Consider the following 6,719-nt stretch of genomic DNA (forward strand, 5'->3'; position numbering starts at 1 on the left):
CGTGCTGAGTGCCGTCGGATATGAACCGAGCTGGACAATGAGATATTGGGGTGAACTCTTCTGACATAAAGAAAACTTGTTTTTTAAAGAAGCCAAACAAATTATTTTGAGGATCAAATGCATCCTGTGGGCTGCTGGAATGCAATGTTTCAATATGGTTTCTACAGAGCCTGCAAGCCCCTCCTGAGGAGTTGGCCCCTTCTGCCTCTCTAGGCCCACCCAGTGGCTCTCCTGCACAGAGCTGCCCATGCCCACACGATGTGCACCTGCTGGACCAGCACCACAGGCCGCTTCCTGCGGCCTAGGCCACCGGTCCCCCCTGTGATGGCTTCCCAGTCCTCCCTCCTGGCCTCACAGCCTCCTGAAGGAGGCTGCTCAGTTCCAGGGCCGTGCACCCTTGCTCTTTCACCCTGCCCTGTTATTACCTGCCCCACTTCTGACACGCCTCTGGGGCTGCAAACTACAGAGCAGAGTCCAGGGCTCGGTCTTCTATTTACTGGGACCACGCTTTGCAGAACATTTTTACTGTGCTTTTAACACTTGTGTGCAAAATGCAAAACACTTTTGAATTTGATTCACAATACAGAGCATTCGTTTAAAAATTCCCCATTTCCTGACATTCTGAAAGCAACTAAAAGTCAACCACTTAAAACCTCAATTACCACTGCCTTCCCACAAAGAAACAGCAGCCCAGTTTTGTAGTCTCTTAGGCAAGATGGACAGGCCTACCCTTTGTTTTTCTTTGGTTTTTTACAGAGCTGGCTTTTTCGACATCTGCTTGACCAGATGCGGGTTTGTCTTGCTGTTCTTCCATGTTTAAATTGGAAATTGTCAGGACAATTTCATCTCTTCCTTCATCTCCTGGCCTTGCTTCCACAAGAAAGAACTGGTCTTCTGTTCTTCCGGCCAGAGGATTTTCCACCAACAGCTGCTCCTCCTCCTCACCGTCTTCAAACTGATCAACAAAAAAACGAGCAAACGCAGTACTATTAATTACAGTCCAACTAAAACCTCCGCTTTGGCAAACCATAGAATAAATAAAAGGAAAAATTAAAGATTATATAGTGCAACCGAAATGCTTCAGCTGCAATAATTTATCATTAGAGTTTTTGCAGTGAAACAACTTTTTTTTTTTTTAAAACACAATGCACCTATAGTATGAGTTAGCATAACTTTTAAGACCCTTATAAAAAAGAACAAAAGGTTTCCCAGGATTTTCCTGGAGATTATTTTTACTGTGTTTAATCTTAAACTGCAAATTAGCTTGTCCGTTGGTAACATTGCACCGAAACCGAGTTTCACAGTATGGTTTTATTATTCTTTTGCCTACAGGGTCAGTTTATTACAAACGATTGTACCTTGGTCAATCCGGTGCTCTGGGCCCCGCTGGCCACTAACTGGTGCTCTCGGCTGGTGGCAGACACGTTCTCCTCCAGCAGGTGGAACTGCATCACCTCCAGCCCTTGCAGCGGGTACAGCTCTTCCTGGACACTGACGGCCACGCACTGCTGTGCACTCTGCGGGGGCTCCTCGCCCAGCCACAGCAGCGATGGCAGCCCGCTGCCCGCCTGCACCACCACCTGCACTTCCTCTGCCGGCTGCGCACTCAGCCAGCCCAGCTCCTGCATCTCCACGTCCTCGGAGGCCAAGTGCACCGTCTGCAGGGTCAGGATGTGCTTCTCGCTCGGGGCGGGCACCAGCGCCAGTTCTCCTTCCAGGAGCTTGGCCTGCAGGGGCCTGTAGCTCCCTTCAGCCTGCAGCTCGCTGGCGCTCGGAGGGCCCCCAGCTCTGCGCACCGCGTCTCCCTGCGCTCCCTGAGCCCCCTGCTCCTCCGGGCCTTGAGCCGGCAGCACCTCCAGCTCTTTGATTTTGGTAAACTGTGCGGAAGGACCTGCGACCTCGGTGGCGGCCATAGTGCCGCGGCCTGATTGGGAAAGAAGCGAGCCGTCTGGAAGGGCACAGAGAGCTGGACCTAGGGGCTTCTGGGGTGACCCCGCTCTGGCCCAGGAGGGCCAGAGCACAGCGACCCCCTCCAGAGGGGCTGCCTGGGCGGGACCTGGGCCGCAGCAGGATTCTAGAACACAGGCTGGGTGGGGCCGCGCTCTGCCCAGCGAGGCCTAGGCGGATGCATGCACTCTCCACGCGGCAGGCTCCACTGCAGGGCGCTGGCCTGGCCCCGCAGAAGCAGGGCAGCCTGTGGCCGGTGGCCCTCCGACCCACCCCACGGGCCAGGCGTCGCCGGACACGCGCCCCCCATCTCGCCGCCCAGGTGCCCTAAGCCCCCGCCTTTCCCACCCTAGGGGCAGTCTGTGCTGGCGCCGCCCCTGACCTCCCTCACCGCGGGAGGCGTGGCCTGGGGCCAGCCCGCCAGTCCGGCCTCGTGCACTGCTTGCTGCAGACGCCGCGGCTGCCACCACCTCGAGCGTGAGTGCAGTGCGCAGGCGCAGGCGGGAAAGGGGCGTGAGGGGGTGGAGCCAGGGGCAGGGGGTGCAAGGGGGATGGCGAATGGGGAGACCAGGGTAGGTACAGGTAGAGCTGGGAGGGGCGGAGAGTGGGGGCGGAGAGTGGGGATCGAGAGAGTGGGCGATGGAGAGGGGAGGAGAGCCCTGCGTGGGGTGCCCAGGGTGCTGGGGGAATGGGTGACGGCCCTGGAGGGGACCTGGAGGAGGCGCCAGGAGACACGGGGTGGGGATGGGCCGCGTGGAGGAGGGCGGTCCTTACCGGGTTCCCGGAGCAGAAACGGGGTGGGGCGGACGGACGGGGCAGGCAGCCTCCGGGACTGAGCAGGCCCCGCGGGCTGCGGGAATGTGCGGGGAGGCTCCGATGAGAACAGGAGCGCGCGCACCTGCCGGGCTCGAGGAGGGGCGCGGAGTCAGTGGAGAAGCTGGGGGTGGGGAGGACCCCCAAGAGGACGCGCGGACCGGCGCCGCGGCGGGAGGTGTGGGTGTGCAGAGCCCTGGGCCGCTGGAGGAGTGGAGGGCGAGGCCGCGGGCAGCACAGAGGAGGCCCCTGGAGGCCGCGGGCCAGCGTGTGCAGCTGGGAAAGGCCGTGGAGAGGCGGAGGTGGGAGCCCAGGGGAGAAAGCCGACCTGCGGAGGGCGGAGCAAGGCTCGACCTCCCCACGACCCCGCGCCTCCAGCACTTTCGATCTCATAGGATTCCAGAAACTTCTTCAGGCACGTGGGCAGTTGAGGGGAAGCGGAAGTGCGAAGGAGAGAGGCGCGCTGGAAAGAAGCCAGGGCTCAGGAGCGCGCTTGAGCGAGTGCACCAAGATGGCACCGAATTGAGCACCTTCAGATGGTGCGCTCTAGGGCCCGGCGGCTGCGGCCGAGCGCTTGAGCACCTGAGGCCCGCGGAACAAAACAACAGATAAACAAAAACGCAGAAACCAGAGTGCGCTTTGTGTTATTCACCTCAGTGTCATTTTTTAGTGGAAATTAATCATTTTGATGGTCTCCAGGAAAAAAAAAATTGGGCTCTTCCTTCAACTAGACGCAAACTAAATGCAAGTTTGGAATCACGAGGTCAATACAATAACCTTCAGTTCAGGCTGGGCTTTCGCATGCACTCTGGCAATCCCAAACTCACCCTCAACCCCAGAAACCCCAGCCACCCCTGAGGCTGAGGAGGAGGTCAGCCTGGGCAACTTAGGGGCCTGCTCTCCATCAAGGTAAAAACTAAGAAAGGGCTGGGGACGTAGCTTAGCAGTGGAGTATGTGTGGCCTCTGGGATTGCAGTCACATTTTTTTAAAAGATAGTTCATAACATTTCAGATTCATAATATTTTCAAATTATAAAAGAATTTTCTTATTTGCTTATTGTGAATGTATTTGTATGCTAGGAAAAAAAACAACTCAAAGGAGAAAACAGAGTCGGGCAGAGAGGCTTCCAAACTTCCCTGAGCAATGAGAAATGGCCTTGAAGAGGAAATGGCTTCCTTTGTTGAAGCACCTCTTGGAACAACCTGGGAAGGATTCTCCTCCCACCCCAGCCAGAGAACGTTCTGTATCCACACAAGTGCTTTTCTATATCTTAGCCTTCTTGTAGCTCTGTCTCTTGTTTGTGCAGAATACATACACAAATATTTTTTCATTTTCAATAGTATAAAGGAGAGAACTAAATTCGGCTTTGCAAGAAACTCATGTACCAGCAGTAATGCGGCTGCGGGTGAGATTCGTGGATCACTAGTTGGGCATCATGTTTGGGGATTCTATTACAGTATGTGTACCACACGGAGAAGATAAATATTTGAAGGTCACTGGGAAAACAGTGTATTATAATAACTTCTTCTAAATCATTCAAATGAGCTTTTCTGCTTGAACAATCGCCACCTATTTAGTGCCTTTTCGGGTAATTTTGCATTATTGCTGTAATATTCATGCAGCTAGAAAGTTTTTTCAGTATTTATATTATAGATCTGTGTTCTGAAATTTCAAAGACTGATTAAAAGTACATTTTTTAAAGGAGATAAAAGGACTCAGTGGTAGAGTGCTTGCTTGCATGTTTGAGGCCTCAAGTTAAATCCCCAGTATTGAAAAAGAAGGAGCTGTCGGGCCAGGGAGGGAATGTGGAAGGAAGCTGAGTTAGACTCGGAAGGGAAAAGGGGGGGTGTAAGAAGGGGAGACAGCTAGATGGGGTGGAGAAGCCAGAGAGAAACCGAGGGGAAGCAGGGGCCAGGGAGGCTCATGGGTTCTGCCCGTCTGTTTGTCCCGCTTCCCCGTCTTCCTGGAGAAGGTCATTTTGGGGTGAGGCACTTCAGCAAAGAGATGCTGAGCTTCCTGCTAACGGGCCGGTGGCTTGAGATGGGGTCCTGGTGTACCCTGAGTGCATGGGGGTGTCTACCAGCTGAGCATCAGTCTCGCTTTGTAGGCTGCCTGTCTTATCCATCTAGTTAAGGGGAACAGGGAAGGCCTGGCCCCGCACCCCCATCAAGTCTAAGCCCCTACGCCTGCTTCAATCCCTCCTTGCCCCCTGCTCTGTCCCTGCTCCATCCAGACCCATCTCCTGATGGTCCTTGGTGATTTCAGTGGAGGCACATGAAGGCTAAGGATAAAACAGCACAGGGGTCAGAGTCCTAAAGGAACTACTCCCCGTCCACTCACTGCTCCAGAGTGAGTGTCACCAGCGGACCGTGCCATGGTTTCTTGGTCCTGAACTTGAGCATGGAACCTTTCTGGGGCCCTCAGGAAGCACTTAAATCTTTAAGGTTCCCAGATGAGAAAGGAGTTCAATAACCAAGTGGCAGGGGAGGCAGGACCTGCCTTAGGAGACCTGCTTTAGGAGACCTGCAGGAAGGCCTGGCCCTCCTGCCAGCACGCCAGAGAAAGCCACGTGGGGTGTCGGACTCCTGCTTGGAGGCGGGGGCTGCAGTTCACAGCATCGGCCTCTTCACACGAGGCAGTCCCTACGTGTCTCTTCCTTATTGCCCCAGGGGGAGTTAAGCATAAAATATCTTATTTAATATCTGCGTATTGTGTAGTTACATTTTAATTTAACTATATTTATGATATAGTTGAGAGATGTAAATGTATATTTACAGATGAGTCCCTGTTTGTACTCATTTCCTGTCTGTACAGTGTGTCGTGGTGGGGACAGGAAAGCTCTCCCCAGGCAGAGACCTTCCTCATCCTGCTGACAGTATGCAGAGGGCTGGACGCTTCCTGGGACAGCACCCTCCACAGCTGTTGGTGGGCCAGCTGAGGTCCGAGCCCTGTGGCCAGTCTCAGTGCTTCTCTGGCATGTGAGTAGGGTACCTCTGGCTTTGTACCCACATCTCACATAAGGAATTGTCCCAGGGGATTTGCTTTTGTTGCCCTGTGTGGTATTTACCCTGGCAGTGCAGCGATGTCACCCAGCACTCGACTTTGAGAAGCTTTCAGGAACCTTTCATCAGCCCTCAGTGTCTCATGCCCGCACTCCATATTCACAGTCACACTGAGGCTGCACCGTGGGGCAGGGGGGTTCAGAAGCCTCCTGAAGTGTGGGCCAGCCCCTGAGACCCCAGCCTGAACACTCTGTGTGGTGTCCCAAGGTGGATTATGGTGGAGTGGATCTGACACCTAGCAGGCCAGGAAGGGGTGCTTTCGACCTGGCTTTGGTGGTGCTGTCTCGACTATGGGTCACTGTCACCTTCAGTTTAAAGCAGGAAGCGCTGGAGAGTTGATTGCTTCATTGCTGGACTTTGGGGTTAGAGTTTAGATGCCAGGTTTTTCTTCTGCACGGTTGGTTGTTTCTGTATTTATTATTACTCTGAAGCTGGATCAGCAATTGGTGTAACAACGTCGTTGAATCCACCCTCGTGAATTAAATCTGGCTCCTCCAAGCGTTATGAAGATGATTTGTAAACAGCTTAGCTTGCTTTTGCCCGGATGATCCTGGGGTCACCTCATTTCAACCGCTGGGTCGCAAAGCTATGTCCGTTTTGGAAGGTGTTGGGCAGCCTATTGGGCAAACATTGTTTTGATACCGATGGTTCTACTTTGAACTTTGGTGTGAACACAGAGCACATACTCGGGTTTAATGAGCGGCTTAGCCACTGCTCTTGGCCTTGGCCATGGGCTGAGGAGTTTGAGGACAAACGAGATACTGAAGAGGATTTTTAAAACTGGAAAGTCAGTGTCAGAAGGCAGGGCACAGCAGGATGGGAAGCTGATCGTTATGTAGGCACACGGTGGTTTGAACTCTCCAGCACCTAATCCTTGCGACTTCCTCTCTGTCCTG

Source organism: Sciurus vulgaris (assembly GCF_902686455.1).
Source record: "Sciurus vulgaris genome assembly, chromosome: 2".
In the NCBI taxonomy this organism is placed as follows: domain Eukaryota; kingdom Metazoa; phylum Chordata; class Mammalia; order Rodentia; family Sciuridae; genus Sciurus; species Sciurus vulgaris.